The 19965-nt window shown below is 50.7% G+C and overlaps 1 pseudogene; it reads left to right on the top strand.

The window, feature by feature from the left end:
• LOC120029143 overlaps positions 1-19965 on the top strand; it is a 52015-nt pseudogene that overhangs the window by 9200 nt on the left and 22850 nt on the right.

The following is a 19965-nucleotide window of genomic DNA, read 5'->3' as shown; positions in this document are numbered from 1 at the left end:
GAAGGATCGGAGTATGAACCTGCGCTGGACACAGAGATTTGACGGCAACAGCATCATCACCAGCTACGACATTGAGTACAAGAACAAGACCGGTATGCCAGGGGACAGCAGGGGTTCAACTGGGGATTGACTATTAGTCAGTACTGAGAACATAACTATAACCGACTAATGTATCTTCTCTCTTTTGTGTACACACACACACACGCACACACACACGCACACACACACACACACACACACACACACACACACACACACACACACACACACACACACACACACACACACACACACACACACACACACACACACACACACACACACACGAACACACAAACATGCATACACACACGCATGATCTCCCTCTCTCTCTATATCTCACACACACACACACACACACACGAACACACAAACATGCATACACACACGCATGATCTGTCTCTCTCTCTCTCTCTCTCTCTATATCTCACACACTCACACACACACACTCTCTCTCACTCGCACTCATCAACACACACAGATCCGTGGGAGTTGAAGCATGCCACCCGTAAGATCTCTCCCACCAATAACCAGGCCAACATCGTGGATCTGCACCCTGCCCAAATCTACAGCATCCGTATGTTCTCCTACAACAAGATCGGACACAGTCAAGCCAGCAAGGAGCTCACCATCAGCACAGAGGAAGCACGTGAGTCCAACACAACCACACACACAGACACACACACAGAGATATCGATGAGATGACCTTGGACTGCACTGAAGAAGAGTGCCTATCTCTCGTTTCCTCCCTCCAGAGCCGGATGGTCCTCCTATGGAGGTTTTCCTCCAGCCTATGACCTCACAGAGCATCCGCGTCACCTGGAAGGTAAAACCACCTGTCGATTCAAGATGATCAGAAACACCATAACACTATGAAATGAGACCCTCTGAAATGAAAACCTAGAATCACATCATGATCACATATCTAATCGTGCCACGTTACTCCCCCCCCCCCCTCTACAATAAAATACAATCAATGTCAATGTTTTCCTCTTTCATTCTCTCATCCCTCTCTTCTCCCTCTCTCCCTCCTCCAGGCCCCCAGGAAGGAGCTTCAGAACGGGGTGATCCGGGGGTACCAGATCGGTTACCGTGAGAACGGGCCGGGCAGTAACGGCCAGTACAGCATCGTGGAGATGAAGGCTACGGGGGACAGCGAGGTGTACACCCTGGACAACCTGAAGAAGTTTGCCCAATATGGAGTGGTGGTCCAGGCCTTCAACAGGGCCGGCACAGGCCCGTCCAGCTCTGAGATCAACGCTACCACACTGGAAGATGGTAGGGGACATGCAGCACGCATGCAAAATCCTTTGTCGATGTTCTGATTTATTTTCTTAGGAGCCCTGATGTAGGTATGTTGGAGTAAAATAGTCCAAATGGACTGTTCTTACACTGTTCATACGAGTCAGACTTTCACAGAGACAGAGATAGAGTGCCAAATATGCCTGATCCCTCTGCCATTGTCACCCTCCTCACCTCATCTTTGAACATTCCCAAATGATTCTTTCCCCTTCGCTATGATTTGTTTTAGATATCTCCCGTGTTACTTCATCTCTAACCTCTCTCTCTGTCTCTCTCCCCCATCTCTCTCTCTCCCCCATCCATCCCTGTCTTTCTCTCTCTCTCTCTGTGTCTGGTTGATCTCTAGATGGGCGTCTCTCCAACACTCCCCTGTGTATGACTCTATCTCTTAATGTTTCTCTCTTGCTATGAAATATGAAAACACACACACACACCCACAGACTCACAACACACAAACACACAAACACACACTCACAGCCTCACAGCCTCAGAACACACACACACACACACACACACACACACACACACACACACACACACACACACACACACACACACACACACACACACACACACACACACACACACACACACACACAGTTGGCTAAAGCCCCATTGGTCCAGAGCATTGCTCTTCCCAGTGGCTGTCTCCGTGGTGACAGTGATATTGATGGCCATTATGATAATAGTGATAACAACAAGCATACTAAAAATAATTCAAATTAGCTTGTCTCTCTCTTTCTTTTTGCTTCCTGCCGTAATTATCCACAGCTGATTGCATTGTCTCCCTGCTCCCTCTTTTCATCTTTTTCCCTTTCCTCGCTCCCTCTTTCAACTCCCTTCCTCTCCTCCTATACCCTACTCTCCTCCTCCCCTCTGTCTCTCTCGCTCCAAAAGACACCTTTCATTTGTCTCTCTGCCTCGACTCCCTCGCAAGCTGCCTCACATCTCTCTCTCCCACCCACTCTTTCACTCCATTCTCTCCTCCCTTCTTGTCTGTTTCCATGTTTTCCTGTTTCTAATCTGTTCCTCTCCCACTTTCTCTCTCACCTCCCTGTCTCTCGTATCGACCCCCCCCCCCCCCCCCCCCCCTTGCCCTTTCTCCTCCCTCCCCCTTTGTGTGTATTGTATTCAAGGTGAATGGATAGTAGTAGGTTATGATTGTGTCAGGTCTGGAACATAGTGAATGGTAAGGAATAGGTTATGATTGTGTCAGGTCTGGAACATAGTGAATGGTAAGGAATAGGTTATGATTGTGTCAGGTCTGGATCGTTAACGTCTTGATGGCTGTTGGAGTTCAGTCCACTGGGGTTGTGAGCGGAGATGGACACAAACCTCTCATTTCTCTTCTCCACTCTCCCTCCCTCTCCCCCTTCCTCCCCCATTTTCTCCTCCGCAACTCCCTCTCTCCCCACACCAGCTGCAGCTTCCCTGTCGTCGCAGGCCAACTCTCCCTCTTTCACTTCTCTCCCTCTCTCTCTCTCTTTCCGTTCAGTCCGCCTTCACCCACTCATCCTGTTCCTCTCTTTCTCTCACAAGTCCAGATCTGTTCATGCTCAATGGTGGTGTTATTCACCCAGTGAAAGCCCATTGGTCAGTGAGCCAAGGGCAGCTGATAGATAGAAGGGGCACCTGGGAGAAGTGAGACAGAGGAACCGTTTTACGCCAACATCTTCACATCAGAGAGGACATTTATTAATTGAGAGTCATCACTCACATCTGGTGTCAGGTTCGATATTTAGGCTAATCTAGGGTTTGAGTTGTGTTTTTACATATCTTGGTTTACTACTTGGTGTTTAAGGATCTTAAACTTGCGGGGGAGATTTCCTAGACACAGATTAAGCCTAGTCCAATCTAAAAAAGAGCTGTCATTTGTGATTCTTCATTAAGCTTGCTATTAAGTCCAGGACTAGGCTAAATCTAAATCTAAATTGTCCCTAGCTGTTGTGTTTGACATGTAGTATTTTGATGGGTCCTGATAATAATCTCTCCCCCTCCCTCCCTTTTCCAGTGCCCAGCCAGCCGCCCCAGAACGTGCGGGCCATCTCGGTGACATCCGACGAGGCGGTAATCACGTGGGCGGAGCCCCCGCGTCTGACACTGCACGGCGTGCTGAAGGGCTACCGTGTGGTCTTCTGGTCTCTCTTCCCCGACGGAGGTGGGTGCTGTGGGGGCCCGACGTTCCCTCTCCCGCACGCACGGGCACAAGGCCACACGCAGAGTAACTATCACTGCTGTGCCTTTCGCATCTGACCTCTGACCCCTCCACCATGAGTCCATGAGTCGACCTCGGGGTTTGACCTTTACCCTTTCAACCCTCAGCCCTGACCTCTGACCGCTACTGATACCTAAGCTGGTTTATGTGCAAGACCTTATTGACTGGTCTTCCTTGTCAACAAGATTATTTTCTGGTTAAATAAAACATTTGCTATTTTGTGAATCCCTAAAACCAATCCCAACCACCAGCCTGCCAGTCCTACTACATATTTTCCAAGCAAATGCCAACGAAACCCTAAACTAGCTAATCATACCACAAACCTGAACCAACTCAAAGCAACTCCACATGCGGCGATACTGTATAAGGGCCATGCGCTGCCTTCAGTTTTCCGTCTGTCTCTTTGTGTATGTGTTGGTGTGCTTGTGGTTATGTTTGGAAAACTAGTCATGAGGACTGATCATATCCTTTCCCAATTTTCCATCTCCTTCCTGCTCTTCCTCTTTTCTTTCCCTTGTCCTTTTGTCTAACCCTATACACTTTTCATTCTATTACCCTCTTTCCCTCCATCCCGCTCCCTCTGTCTCTCTCTCTCTCTCTCTCTCTCCCTCTGTCTCTCTCTCTCTCTCTCTCTCTCTCTCTCTCTCTCTCTCTCTCTCTCTCTCTCTCTCTCTCTCTCTCTCTCTCTCTCTCTCTCTCTCTCTCTCTCTCTCTCTCTCTCTCTCTCTCTCTCTCTCTCTCCCTCCATCCCGCTCCCTCTGTCTCTCTCTCACTCTCTCTCTCTCTCTCACTCTCTCTCTCTCTCTCTCTTTCTCTCTCTCTCTCTCTCCATCCCGCTCTCTCTCTCTCTCTCTCCCTCTCTCCCTCTCTCCCTCTCTCCCTCTCTCCCTCTCTCCCTCTCTCCCTCTCTCCCTCTCCCTCTCTCTCCATCCCGCTCCCTCTGTCTCTGTCAGAATGGGGCGAGATGCAGAACATCACGACAACTCGTGAGCAGGTGGAGCTGAGAGGGCTGGAGAAGTTCACTAACTACAGTGTCCAGGTGCTGGCCTACACACAGGCTGGGGACGGGGTCAGGAGTAATGTCCTGTACATCCAGACCCGCGAGGACCGTGAGTACACACACGCGGCGCCCCCCCCCCCCCCCACACACACCAATATACAGTGCAATCGGAAAGTATTCAGACCTCTTGACCCTTCACACATTTTGTTGATTCAATAATGACAAAGCGAAAACAGGTTTTTAGAAATGTTTGCATATGTATTAGAAATAGATAATTTAAATACCTTATTTGCATAAGTATTCAGACCCTTTGCTATGAGACTCAAAATTGAGCTCAGGTGCATCCTGTTTCCTTTGATCATCCATGACATGTTTCTACAACTTGATTGGAGTCCACCTGTGGTGAATTCAATTGATTTTACATGATTTGGAAAGGCACACACCTCTCTATATAAGGTCCTACAGTTGACAGTGCATGTCAGAGCAAAAACCAAGCCATGAGGTGGAAGGAATTGTCTGTAGAGTTCCGAGACAGGATTGTGTCGAGGCACAGATCTGGGGAAGGGTGCCAAAAAATGTCTTCAGCATTGAATGTACCCAAAAACACAGTGGCCTCCATCATTCTAAAATGGAAGAAGTTTGAAACCACCAAGACTCTTCCTAGAGCTGGCCGCCCGGCCAAACCGAGCAATCGGGGGAGAAGGGCCATGGTCAGGGCGGTGACCAAGAACCACTCTGACAAATATCCAGAGTTCCTCTGTGGAGATGGGAGAACCTTCCAGAAGGACAATCATCTCGGCAGCACTCCACCAATCAGACCTTTATGGTAGAGTGGCCAGACAGAAGCCACTCCTCAGTAAAAGGCACATGACAGCCCGCTTGGAATTTGCCAAAAAGGCACCTAAAGGACTCTGACCATGAGAAACAACAGTCTCTGGTCTGATGAAACCAAGATTTAACTCTTTGGCCTGAATGCCAAGTGTTACATCTGGAGGAAACCTGGCACCATCTCTATGGTGAAGCATGGTGGTGGCAGCATCATGCTGTGGGGATGTTTTTCAGCAGCAGGGACTGGGAGGTACAGGTTCGAGGGAAAGATGAACGGAGCAAAGTACAGGGGGATCCTTGATGAAAACCTGCTCTAGAGCACTCAGGACCTCAGACTGGGGCGAAGGTTCACCTTCCAACAGGACAAAGACCCTAAGTACATAGCAAAGACAACGCAGGAGACAAGTCTCTGAATGTCCTTGAGTTGCCCAGCCAGAGCCCGGACTTGAACCTGATCAAACATCTCTGGAGAGACCTGAAAATAGCTGTGCAGCAACGCTCCCCATCCAACCTGACAGAGCTTGAGAAGATCTGCAGAGAAGAATGGGATAAACGCCCCAAATACAGGTGTGCCAAGCTTGTAACGTCATACCCAAGAAGGCTCGATGCTGTAATCGCTGCCGAAGGTGCTTTATTAACAAAGTACTGAGCAAAGGGTCTGAATACTTATGTCAATATAATATTTCAGTTTCAGTAAATATTTCAGTAAATATACATTTTCTAAAATAAAAAATAAAAACTGTCATTTTGGAGTACTGTGTGTAGATTGCTGAGGGGGAAATTATTTAATCAATTTTAGAATAAGGCTGTATTGTAACAAAATGTGGAAAAGGTCAAGGGGTCTGAATACTTTCCGAATGCACTGTACACACAGAGGCATGTATGCACATGTTTTGAAGGTGTGGCCTAATGCTAGACAAGGTGTGGGAGCCAGGGTTAGTGTGTGAGATGTGAGGGGGATGGAGGGATGGCAGGGGGCTGGGCTGGGCTGGGGTTAGTGTGTGAGATGTGAGGGGGATGGATGGATGGCAGGGGGCTGGGCTGGGCTGGGGTTAGTGTGTGAGATGTGAGGGGGATGGATGGATGGCAGGGGGCTGGGCTGGGGTTAGTGTGTGAGATGTGAGGGGGATGGATGGATGGCAGGGGGCTGGGCTGGGCTGGGGTTAGTGTGTGAGATGTGAGGGGGATGGATGGATGGCAGGGGGCTGGGCTGGGCTGGGGTTAGTGTGTGGGATGTGAGGGGGATGGATGGATGGCAGGGGGCTGGGCTGGGGTTAGTGTGTGAGATGTGAGGGGGTGGATGGATGGCAGGGGGCTGGGCTGGGGTTAGTGTGTGAGATGTGAGGGGGATGGATGGATGGCAGGGGGCTGGGCTGGGGTTAGTGTGTGAGATGTGAGGGGGATGGATGGATGGCAGGGGGCTGGGCTGGGGTTAGTGTGTGAGATGTGAGGGGGATGGATGGATGGCAGGGGGCTGGGCTGGGGTTAGTGTGTGAGATGTGAGGGGGTGGATGGATGGCAGGGGGCTGGGCTGGGGTTAGTGTGTGAGATGTGAGGGGGATGGATGGATGGCAGGGGGCTGGGCTGGGGTTAGTGTGTGAGATGTGAGGGGGTGGATGGATGGCAGGGGGCTGGGCTGGGGTTAGTGTGTGAGATGTGAGGGGGATGGATGGATGGCAGGGGGCTGGGCTGGGGTTAGTGTGTGAGATGTGAGGGGGATGGATGGATGGCAGGGGGCTGGGCTGGGCTGGGGTTAGTGTGTGAGATGTGAGGGGGATGGATGGATGGCAGGGGGCTGGGCTGGGCTGGGGTTAGTGTGTGGGATGTGAGGGGGATGGATGGATGGCAGGGGGCTGGGCTGGGCTGGGGTTAGTGTGTGAGATGTGAGGGGGATGGATGGATGGCAGGGGGCTGGGCTGGGGTTAGTGTGTGAGATGTGAGGGGGATGGATGGATGGCAGGGGGCTGGGCTGGGCTGGGGTTAGTGTGTGAGATGTGAGGGGGATGGATGGATGGCAGGGGCTGGGCTGGGGTTAGTGTGTGAGATGTGAGGGGGTGGATGGATGGCAGGGGGCTGGGCTGGGGTTAGTGTGTGAGATGTGAGGGGGATGGATGGATGGCAGGGGGCTGGGCTGGGGTTAGTGTGTGAGATGTGAGGGGGATGGATGGATGGCAGGGGGCTGGGCTGGGCTGGGGTTAGTGTGTGGGATGTGAGGGGGATGGATGGATGGCAGGGGGCTGGGCTGGGCTGGGGTTAGTGTGTGAGATGTGAGGGGGATGGATGGATGGCAGGGGGCTGGGCTGGGGTTAGTGTGTGAGATGTGAGGGGGATGGATGGATGGCAGGGGGCTGGGCTGGGCTGGGGTTAGTGTGTGAGATGTGAGGGGGATGGATGGATGGCAGGGGGCTGGGCTGGGGTTAGTGTGTGAGATGTGAGGGGGTGGATGGATGGCAGGGGGCTGGGCTGGGGTTAGTGTGTGAGATGTGAGGGGGATGGATGGATGGCAGGGGGCTGGGCTGGGGTTAGTGTGTGAGATGTGAGGGGGTGGATGGATGGCAGGGGGCTGGGCTGGGGTTAGTGTGTGAGATGTGAGGGGGATGGATGGATGGCAGGGGGCTGGGCTGGGGTTAGTGTGTGGGATGTGAGGGGGATGGATGGATGGCAGGGGGCTGGGCTGGGGTTAGTTTGTGGGATGTGAGGGGGTGGATGGGTGGCAGGGGGCTGGGCTGGGGTTAGTGTGTGAGATGTGAGGGGGATGGATGGATGGCAGGGGGCTGGGCTGGGGTTAGTTTGTGGGATGTGAGGGGATGGATGGATGTCAGGTTTAGGAGGCTGAGGTTGCTGATTAATGCGTCTTTGTGCTGTGATGTGCCATTACCAGCACTAATGAGAACTAAGCCAAAGGGTGTGTGTCTGGGGGTCCAAGGGTGTGTGTGTGTGTGTGTGTGTGTGTGTGACCAGCTCAGCACCCAGCACAAGGAGAGAGATTAATTATTTGTGGTTTAGAGAGAATACATTTTGTGCTTACACTGGTGGGCTGTGGATTACGTCCGCTTCTCGTCTCCTCCCTGGGGCAAAACAGGGGTGGGGGCCGGGGTTTGGAGACAGAGGGAAGGAGGGACTGAAGAGAGGAGAGATTCTCAGAAGTCTTATTTCAGAGGAGGCCTTTCCTCCATTCCTCTCTCTCTCTCCCTGCCCTCTATCTTTCTCTTACCCTCTGCTTTCTCTCTGTGAATGTCTCTGTGCATGTGTTCTCAGACTGCCTTCGTGTTTCTGTGTGCGTTTGTGTCTGTGCGTTTGTGTCTGTGCGTTTGTGTGTGTCTGTGTGTCTGTGCGTTTGTGCGTGTGTTGGTGTTTGTGTCTGTGTGTTTGTATTTGTGTGTTTGTAACGTGTGTGTGTGTGTGTGTGTGTGTGTGTGTGTGTGTGTGTGTGTGTGTGTGTGTGTGTGTGTGTGTGTGTGTGTGTGTGTGTGTGTGTGTGTGTTGGCCAACTGAGTGTTCCACCTCGTCTGATGTCGGTTGACAGTGTGTCCAGGGGCACCATCTCCACATACGTCCAAGAGAATTCTCTCTTTTCTCCCTCTCTTTCATTGTATTTGTCCCGCTCTCCTTGCCTCCGCCCCTGGGTCTGTCTTCTGCATATGGGGTACTGACTGGAGTGGAATTGTGCAAACGCCTCCTCTCTCTCTCTCTCTCTCTCTCTGTCTCCCTCTCATACACACACATGCACAGAACACACACACACACACACTGTCTCAGCCTCTCACGTACACGCACACATCCAAGTGTGTGTACATGTGTGTCCTTATTCCAAAGCTACGCAGTGGGTCTCGTCCTCTCTGCCTACATGTATTGATCTATCAGGATGGTCCACTAGTCAAAAACCAAGTAGCTCTCCGCTCAAGACAAGAGATTGGACTGAACATTGGACTCCCGAGTGGCGCAGCGGTCTAAGGCACTGCATCTCAGTGCTAGAGGCGTCACTACAGACCCTGGTTTGATTCCAGGCTTTATCACAACCGGACGTGATTGGGAGTCCCATGAGGCGGCGCACAATTGGCCCAGCGTCGTCCGGGTTAGGGTTTGGCCCGGGTAGGCCGTCATTGTAAATAAGAATTTGTTCTTAACTGACTTAACTGAAAATACAAATATATATACACTACCATTCAGAAGTTTGGAGTCACTTAGAAATGTCCTTGTTTTTGACAGAAAAGCTACTTTTTTGTCCGTTAAAATAACATCAAATTGATCAGAAATACAATGTAGACATTGTTAATGTTGTAAATTACTATTGTAGCTGGAAACGGCTGATTTTTAATGGAATATCTACATAGGCGTACAGAGTCTCATTATCAGCAACCATCACTCCTGTGTTCCAATGGCACGTTGTGTTAGCTAATCCAAGTTTATAATTTTAAAAGGCTAATTAATCATTAGAAAACCCTTTTGCAATTATGTTAGAACAGCTAAAAACTGTTGCTCTGATTAAAGAAGCAATAAAACTGGCCTTCTTTAGACTAGCTGAGTATCTGGAGCATCAGCATTTGTGGGTTCGATTACAGGCTCAAAATGGCCAGAAACAAATAACTTTCTTCTGAAACTCAGTCTGTTGCTTCTTTAATCAGAACAACAGTTTTTAGCTGTTCTAACATAATTGCAAAAGGGTTTTCCAATGATTAATTAGCCTTTTAAAATGATTAGCTAACACAACGTGCCATTGGAACACAGGAGTGATGGTTGCTGATAATGGGCCTCTGTACGCCTATGTAGATATTCCATAAAAAATCTACCGTTTCTAGCTACAATAGTCATTAACAATGTCTACACTGTATTTCTGATCAATTTGGTGTTATTTTAATGGGCAAAAAAATTGCTTTTCTTTCAATACAAGGACATTTCTAAGTGACCCCAAACTTTTGAACGGTAGTGTATGTTTGTGTCACCCCACACTGCTCTCACCATCTCTCTCTCTCTCTCTCTCACCATCTCTCTCTCTCTCACCATCTCTCTCTCTCTCACCATCTCTCTCTCTCTCTCTCTCTCTCTCTCTCTCTCTCTCTCTCTCTCTCTCTCTCTTTCTCGCCTCTTAAAATTACTGAGACCAGCAAAGCTGCAAACAGCCTGTTCACTTTAACACTTCCCTAAGACCTGCTTTTTCCATGACAGCCTGACCCGGTGAATTCAGGTGAAAGCCATGATCCCTTATTGATCTCACTAAATCCACTTCAATCGGTGTAGATGAAGGTGGGAACACCGGTTAAAGAAGGATTCTCAAGCCTTGAGACATGGATTTTGTATGTGTGCCATTCAGACGGTGAATGGGCAAGATAAAAGATTGAAGTGCCTTTAAACGGGACATGGTAGTAGGTGCCAGGCGCACCAGTTTGAGTGTCAAGAACTGCATTACAGCTGTGGGAAGCATTGGAGTCAACATGGGCCAGCATCCCTGTGGAACACTTTCGACGCCTTGTAGAGTCCATGTCCGACGAATGTAGGCTGTTCTGAGGGCAAAAGGGGGTGCAACTCAATATTAGGAATGTTTAGCAAACATTCGATATTGTTTTACAATAAGCTGAATATTCTACTTCACACCTTGAAGGAGCAAGCAGTTACAATAGTGTTCTTTATGATGATGTCCATATGACACAATCCTTTATGTCTCTCATGTCCTATCCTCTCTGTGATGGTATCTCTCTCCTTCTCTCTCTGTGACTCAGACCCTGGCCCCCCGGCTGGCATCAAAGCTGTGCCTTCTTCCACCAGCAGTGTGGTGGTTTCCTGGCTACCCCCGAACAAGCCCAATGGAATCATCCGCAAGTACACCATCTACTGCTCTAGCCCCGGATCAGGCCAACCGGTGAGTTGGGAGAGGGGTTGGATGACGTCAATGGGTTTTGTCCATCTCACTCACTTGGAGGGTCCCTCGGCATGGATTATAATACAGTCTCCTCTGAATATATGTGTGTGTGTGTGTGTGTGTGTGTGTGTGTGTGTGTGTGTGCGTGCGTGCGTGCGTGCGTGCGGTGCTGCAGTATCAGCAGGATGTGTGTGAAATGAGCTCTCCTCATACCGCAGTGTGTGCACGGGTAAGCTCACCCTTCATCTGCATATCTGCGTCTCATCACGTTGGCAGAACAACCTCATCTGTTCATCAACGAGGGCAGGAAACAAGCTGACAGCAAACACTCACACTCACACACGCTCTCTCTCTCTCTCTCTCTCTCTCTCTCTCTCTCTCTCTCTCTCTCTCTCTCTCTCTCTCTCTCTCTCTTTTCTAGCTATACTGCGAGTCCTGAAAAACAAGCATAAAACACCTCTTTCAGCATATTCACACAGACATACACACACACACACACATAACCGAACACACACGTAACCGAACACACACAGATATTATGTGATCCTTTACACCAAATGAATGTACCCCATTCAGACATGCACATGCTCACTCTACTCCTCTCTTTCCCTCATTCACAAATCCCTCTCTCCCTCTGTTCTTTTCTCTCCCTCTCTCTCTCTCGCTCTCTCTCTCTCCTGGCCCCCACGCAGTGTGAGGGATGATTACTATGTAAATGAGTGTGACTGGAGAGAGGGATGAGGGGGAGGTTGGGTCAGACACGCCGCGCGGGGAGTACTTTTGTTCCTCTTTTCATTATCTCCCTCTATCGCTCCCCGGATCAGCGCTATCTCCACGCCGGAGGAATATTTTAATATCCGTTACACCATCACACACTCCCCCTCCCACCATCCATCCATCCTCCGCCCTCCAGAGAGGAAGCCTGAGAGACAGAAAGAGAAAGAAGGATAAGGAAAGGGAGGGACAAGAGAGAGCACACTAGGAGGAAAGAGAGGTAGAGGGAGCGAGAGAACAGACAATGGGGAGATGGCGGGAGGGAGGGGAGAAAAGGAACATGGAGAGATAGAGGGAAAGAGAGAAGGGAGGCAGGGGAGACAAAGAGAGGGGAGGGAAGGGAGAAAGAGAGGGAACAGAGGGAAGAGAAGAAAGCTTTGATGAACCCAGCCACCCCAATGGATCTCCACAGGGCTGCATTCAGTTGAGAAACAGTGAAAAACAACATGAATAGGTGAATAAATGTGCCCAGAATAAACCATTTTTGCACAACAACATACTGTGATACTGTATGAATATGGAGATATGCTCTCTCTCTCTTTCTCTCTCTCTCTCTCTCTCTCTCTCTCTTTCTCTCTCTCTCTCTCTCTCTCTCTCTCTCTCTCTCTCTCTCTCTCTCTCTCTCTCTTTCTCTCTCTCTCTCTCTCTCTCTCTCTTTCTCTCTCTCTCTCTTTCTCTCTCTTTCTCTCTCTCTCTCTCTTTCTCTCTCTCTCTCTTTCTCTCTCTTTCTCTCTCTTTCTCTCTCTCTTTCTCTCTGTCTCTCTCTCTCTCTCTCTTTCTCTCTCTCTAGTCTGTGTAAAGATGAGCAGCACAGTGACAGGCTGTGCAGCTGGAGGGCCACAGACTAACTTGGTGTGGGGAGGGGTGGGGGGCACTTCTTGGGTGCTGGGGCACCTTGGGGGTGTATGATGGGCAAGGGGCACGGAGTGTGTGTGTCTGGACAGTGATGAGGATGTGTCTGGACAGCAGACACACGGCTGGCTTAAACACACTACAATTACACAGAGCCCTGGCATCCATCCCCAGGTCATATCTGCCACAGTGTGTGTGTGTGTGTGTGTGTGTGTGTGTGTGTGTGTGTGTGTGTGTGTGTGTGTGTGTGTGTGTGTGTGTGTGTGTGTGTGTGTGTGTGTGTGTGTGTGTGTGTGTGTGTGTGTGTGTGTGTGTGTGTGAGAGAGAGTCCTTGTGCTCTCCTCTGCTGCTGCCTGCAGGAGATAGCCCTCATTAGACCGTCTGATTGTTCATGATATCTCTGGCTGACTGATTGTTCTGTTTTCTGTTGTCTCCCTCCCTCGCTCTCGTCTAACCGTCTGCACTCTCCTCATCACTTCCTTTACCCTCTCTCTCTCTCTCTCTCTTTTCCAGAGGGGGTCTTTGTGCCCCCCATGCTCTCTTCACTCACCCATCAGTCCCCCATCCCTCCTCCACATCAACTCTACACTCTATACACACTGTGGCATTTTGATTGCAGAAAAAGAATGTAACGTAGCATGTAGCATAGCTAATTCTATTATTGTCCACCATTGTTCTCATAGCGTGTGGAGCCTAGGGCCTGTATTCATTTCGGAGTAGGACATCTCAGAGTAGGAGCGCTGATCTAGGATCTGTCCATGTAATCTTATTGATTAGGATCTTAAAGTTAAAAACAGATTCTAGATCAGCGCCGGAGTGGACAGTGTGATGTTTTCTCCCCCAGGCCCCCAGTGAGTACGAGGCCAACCCCGAGCTGCTGTTCTACCGGGTCACCCACCTGAACCGGGGACAGCAGTACCTCATCTGGGCCGCCGCCGTCACCACCGCCGGACGGGGGAACATCAGCGACAAGGTCACTGTGGAGCCTGCTGGGAAGGGTGAGTCCTCCACTGGGGTGTCGGGAGGAAGGGAAAGGGGGCACGGGGATGGCGTTAAGGGGGTTACGTGTTGGTTAACCTCATGGCTTTTTGTTCCCCCTCCGTCCATCACTCTATCACAGATGTTTCCCTGGTTCTCCCGCTCTCACTCTGTGTTCATTCTCTTATTTTCTCTCTCTCTCTCTCTCTCTCTCTCTCTCTCTCTCTCTCTCTCTCTCTCTCTCTCTCTCTCTCTCTTTCTCACTCTCTCACTCTCTCACTCTCTCACTCTCTCTCACTCCTCTTTCTTGTCATTTCTGTCCACCCTCTCCTGATTGATAGTGTCACGTTCCTGACCTGTTTTCTGTTAGTTTTGTATGTGTTAGTTGGTCAGGACGTGAGTTTGGGTGGGCAGTCTATGTTTTCTGTTTCTATGTTGGTTAATGGGTTGCCTGGTATGGCTCTCAATTAGAGGCAGGTGTTTGGCGTTTCCTCTGATTGAGAGTCATATTAAGGTAGGTTGTTTCACATTGTTTGTTGTGGGTGGTTGTCTCCTGTGTCTGTGTTTGTTTGCACCATACGGGACTGTTTCGTTCGTTCGTCGTTTTGTGTAGTCATTTTCCTGTTCGTGCGTTCTTCGTTACATGTAAGTTCTTACGTTCAGGTTTGTCTACTTCGTTTGTTGTTTTGTAGTTTGTGTAAGTGTTTTCGTGTTTTTCCGTTTTGTTTAATAAATATTATGTCTACAAGAAACGCTGCATTTTGGTTCGATCCCTGCTCCTCCTCTTCGGATGAAGAGGAGGAGGAACGCCGTTACAGAACCACCCACCTATCCAGAACCAAGCAGCGCAAGTTCGAGCAGCGGCCAAGAGATCAGGACTCATGGACTTGGGAGGAAGTATTAGAGGGAAAAGGACACTGGGCGCACATTGGGGAATATCGCCGCGCTCGTGAGGAGATGGAAGCAGCGCGAGCCCAGGAGCGGTGGTATGAGGAGGCAGCAAAGAGACGTGGCTGGAAACCGGAGAATGAAGCTCAAAACCGGATTTATGAAGGTACGCGGCTAGCACGGAAGCCCGTGAAGAAACCCAAAAAATTTCTTGGGGGGGGGCTAAGAGGTAGTGGGCCAAGGGCAGGTAGGAGACCTGCGCCCACTTCCCAGGCTAACCGTGGAGAGCGGGAGTACGGGCAGACGCCGTGTTACGCAGTAGAGCGCACGGTGTCTCCTGTACGTGTGCATAGCCCGGTGCGGGTTATTCCACCTCCCCGCACGGGTAGGGCTAGATTGGGCATTGAGCCAGGTGCCATGATGCCGGCTCAACGCGTCTGGTCTCCAGTGCGTCTCCTCGGGCCGGCATACATGGCACCAGCCTTACGCATGGTGTCCCCGGTTCGCCTACATAGCCCGGTGCGGGTTATTCCACCTCCCCGCACTGGTCGGGCGACGGGGAGTATTCAACCAGGTAAGGTTGGGCAGGCTCAATGCTCAAGGGAGCCAGTACGCTTGCACGGTCCGGTATTTCCGGCGCTACCTTCCCGCCCCAGCCCAGTACCACCAGTGCCTACACCACGCACCAGGCTTCCAGTGCGTTTTCAGAGCCCTGTTCCTCCTCCACGCACTCTTCCTATGGTGCGTGTCTCCAGCCCAGTGCCTCCAGTTCCGGCACCACGCACTAAGCCACCTGTGCGTCTCCAGAGCCCTGTACACACTGTTCCTTCTCCCCGTACTCGTCCTGATGTGCGTGCCCTCAGCCCGGTGCCACCAGTGCCGGTACCACGCACCAGGCAAATAGTACGCTTTGAGAGTCCAGTGTGCCCTGTCCCTGCTCCCCGCACTAGCATGAAGGTGCGTGTCCTTAGCCCGGTGCCTCCAGTTCCGGCACCACGCACCAGGCCTACAGTGCGTCTCAGCCGGCCAGAGTCTGCCGTCTGCCCAACGGCGCCTGAACTGTCCGTCTGCCAAGCGCCGCATGAACTGCCCGTCTGTATTGAGCCTTCAAAGCCGCCCGTCTGCCATGAGCCTGCAAAGCCGCCCGTCTGCCATGAGCCTACAGAGCCTTCCGCCAGACAGGAGCCGCTAGAGCCTTCCGCCAGACAGGAGCAGCCAAAGCCTTCCGCCAGACAGGATCAGTCTGAGCCATCCGTCTCCGCAGCGCCATCTGAGCCATCCGTCTCTTCAGCGCCGTCTGAGCCATCCGTCTCCCCAGCGCCGTCTGAGCCATCCGTCTCCCCAGCGCCGTCTGAGCCATCCGTCTCCCCAGCGCCGTCTGAGCCATCCGTCTCCCCAGCGCCGTCTGAGCCATCCGTCTGTCCCGAGCCATTAGAGCCGCCCGTCTGTCCCGAGCCGTCAGAGCCGTTAGTCAGTCAGGAGCCGCTAGAGCCATTCGTCAGTCAGGATCTGCCAGAGCCGCCAACCAGACAGGATCTGCCAGAGCCGCCAACCAGACAGGATCTGCCAGAGCCGTCAGCCAGCCATGAGCGTCCAGAGCCGTCAGCCAGCCATGAGCGTCCAGAGCCGTCAGCGAGCCATGAGCGTCCAGAGCCGTCAGCCAGTCATGAGCTGCCCCTCAGCCCAGAGCGGCCATTTATCCAGAACTGCCCCTCAGTCCAGAGCTGTCTCTCTGTCCGGAGCTGCCCTTCAGTCCGGAGTTGCCCCTCTATCCTGAGCTACCTCTCTATCCTGAGCTACCTCTCTATCCTGAGCTACCTCTCTATCTCGACCTACCTCGCTGTCCTGAGCTACCTTGTCCCGGAACTGTCCCTTATCTTGGTGTTGCCCCTTATATTAGGTGGGTGGAAAAAGAGGGTGGTCATTCTAAGGGGGAGATGTAAGCTGGGATTGACTATGGTGGGGTGGGGACCTCGCCCTGAGCCTGAGCCACCACCGTGGTCAGATGCCCACCCAGACCCTCCCCTAGACTTTGTGCTGGTGCGCCCGGAGTTCGCACCTTAAGGGGGGGGTTATGTCACGTTCCTGACCTGTTTTCTGTTAGTTTTGTATGTGTTAGTTGGTCAGGACGTGAGTTTGGGTGGGCAGTCTATGTTTTCTGTTTCTATGTTGGTTAATGGGTTGCCTGGTATGGCTCTCAATTAGAGGCAGGTGTTTGGCGTTTCCTCTGATTGAGAGTCATATTAAGGTAGGTTGTTTCACATTGTTTGTTGTGGGTGGTTGTCTCCTGTGTCTGTGTTTGTTTGCACCATACGGGACTGTTTCGTTCGTTCGTCGTTTTGTGTAGTCATTTTCCTGTTCGTGCGTTCTTCGTTACATGTAAGTTCTTACGTTCAGGTTTGTCTACTTCGTTTGTTGTTTTGTAGTTTGTGTAAGTGTTTTCGTGTTTTTCCGTTTTGTTTAATAAATATTATGTCTACAAGAAACGCTGCATTTTGGTTCGATCCCTGCTCCTCCTCTTCGGATGAAGAGGAGGAGGAACGCCGTTACAGATAGGGAGCGTGCTGTTTGACAGAGGCCAGTGTTCTTAATGAGGATATGAAGAGCTAAGGGGAACTGCTCAGATGAGCTAACCTGCCCTGGATGGGGGAGGGAGGGAGGGAGGGGAGATGACGGGGGCAGACCTGGTTAATACACAGAGCAGTAGAGAATCAGACTGGGCTGTGCAAATGAAGAGGGCAGTATAATCAATGGCCTTTGGATTGAAGAGAGGGAGAGAGAATGAGTAAGAGAGTGCACTCTCGGTACGTACATGCTCCTTTCTTCCTGTGACTGGCTCTGTCTCTTTCTCGTGTGTGTGTGTGTGTGTGTGTGTGTGTGTGTGTGTGTGTGTGTGTGTGTGTGTGTGTGTGTGTGTGTGTGTGTGTGTGTGTGTGTGTGTGTGTGTGTGTGTGTGTGTGTGTGTGTGTGTGTGTGTGTGTGTGTGTGTGTGTGTGTGTGTGTGTGTGTGTGTGAGACGGTGTCTCTCTGTGCCAGCTGATAAGCAGCAGTAAAAGGCTGTATGCTCCAGGCAAGCCCACTCAATACTGCATTCAGCCACAGCAAAAGAGCACAAGGGCACTAGCATTAAGACGTCAAGAGTGCAAAAGACAGTGGGAGGGAGGGAGGTTTGTGTGCCTGAGACTCCAAATACAAACAGGTTCCATGTGAATGGGAACAGGCCATTGCTGTTGTCACAGTCATTCGTTCAGATATGCGCCCTCTTTTCTAATCCTTTTGTCACTTCGTCGTTGAAATGTGTTTGAACCTGTTCCCTTACGCTTAACCTGTACTGACCTGTACTGACCTGTATTAACCTGTACTGACCTGTACTGACCTGTACTGACCTGTATTAACCTGTACTGACCTGTACTGACATGTGCTGACCTGTATTAACCTGTATTAACCTGTACTGACCTGTATTAACCTGTACTGACCTGTATTAACCTGTACTGACCTGTATTAACCTGTACTGACCTGTACTGACCTGTACTGACCTGTATTAACCTGTACTGACCTGTACTGACCTGTACTGACCTGTACTGACCTGTACTGACCTGTACTGACATGTATTAACCTGTATTAACCTGTACTGACCTGTACTGACCTGTACTGACATGTATTGACCTGTACTGACCTGTACTAACCTGTAGTAACCTGTAGTAACCTGTACTAACCTGTACTAACCTGTACTAACCTGTACTAACCTGTACTAACCTGTACTAACCTGTACTAACCTGTACTAACCTGTAGTAACCTGTACTAACCTGTAGTAACCTGTACTAACCTGTACTAACCTGTACTAACCTGTACTAACCTGTATTGTACATTGTTTGGTTACATGAAAATACATACAAATATTCAAGTTAATTAGTATGCTGTTGACTAGATTTGAACAACAGACCAATTACCTCTTAAAGCAACTCTTTGTCAACGTGTGTCACTCCCTCCCTCAGCCCCAGCTAAGATCCTATCGTTCGGAGGTACAGTGACCACTCCCTGGATGAAGGAGGTGAGGCTACCCTGCAGCTCAGTGGGCGAACCCACCCCCACCATCAAATGGACCAAAGACAGGTGAGACCCTAACCTCCTCAGCCCCTCCTCTCTGTCAGTCTACCCCGACACACTACCACCGTGACTGCCTCCCTCCATCTCTGGAACCCCAACTCCACCATCCACTGGACCAGTGTTTACGTCAGTGTTCTTTTCTCTCTCTCTCTCTCTCTCTCTCTCTCTCGCTCTCTCGCTCTCTCGCTCTCTCGCTCTCTCTCTCTCTCTCTCTCTCTCTCTCTCTCTCTCGCTCTCTCGCTCTCTCGCTCTCTCTCTCTCTCTCTCTCTCTCTCTCTCTCTCTCTCTCTCTCTCTCTCTCTCTAGGGGCTTTATTGGCATGGGAAACATATGTTAACATCGCCAAAGCAAGTGATGTAGATAATATACAAAAGTGAAATAAACAATCAAAATGAACAGTAAACATTACACTCACAAAAGTTCCAAAAGAATAAAGACATTACAAATGTCATTATGTATATATACAGTGTTGTAATGGTGTGCAAATGGTTTAAGTACTGTCTCTCTCTCTTTCTATCTCTCTCTCTCTCCCTCCCTACCTCCCTCTCACCCCCCCCTCTCCCTCCCTCTCTCTCAGTGAGGACACAGCCATCCCGGTAACTCTGGACGGTCAGAGGCTCATCATGGCCAATGGCACGCTGGTCCTGCGCTCGGTGAAAGCTGAGGATTCTGGGTACTACACGTGCACGGCCACCAACACGCTGGGCTTTGACACCATCATTGTCAACCTGCTGGTGCAAGGTGAGCCCCAGCGCACTGTCATCGCCCTCTTTTTATTGGTCGACCAGTTGTGATGTAGTACGCTGACCATGTGTGTCTGTCCCCCTGTAGTTCCTCCAGACCAGCCCCGTCTGACTGTCTCCACCACCTCCTCCACCTCTATCACCCTGGCCTGGATCCCTGGGGACAACGGAGGATCCTCCATCAGAGGTATATACCAGTCTTAGTGTGTGTGTGTGTGTGTGTGTGTGTGTGTGTGTGTGTGTGTGTGTGTGTGTGTCCCTGCGTAAATGCGTTTACATTAGTTTTTTGTGGTTTGCCCGTGGTTTGCCCATGCTTTGTCTCTCTCTTTCTATACCCCTATATTTATCAGTAAAAAAGCTGACTAGCATAGCCTAGCATAGC

Source organism: Salvelinus namaycush, chromosome 34 (genome assembly GCF_016432855.1).
Source record: "Salvelinus namaycush isolate Seneca chromosome 34, SaNama_1.0, whole genome shotgun sequence".
In the NCBI taxonomy this organism is placed as follows: domain Eukaryota; kingdom Metazoa; phylum Chordata; class Actinopteri; order Salmoniformes; family Salmonidae; genus Salvelinus; species Salvelinus namaycush.
This window is presented reverse-complemented; position numbering and strand designations above follow the sequence as displayed.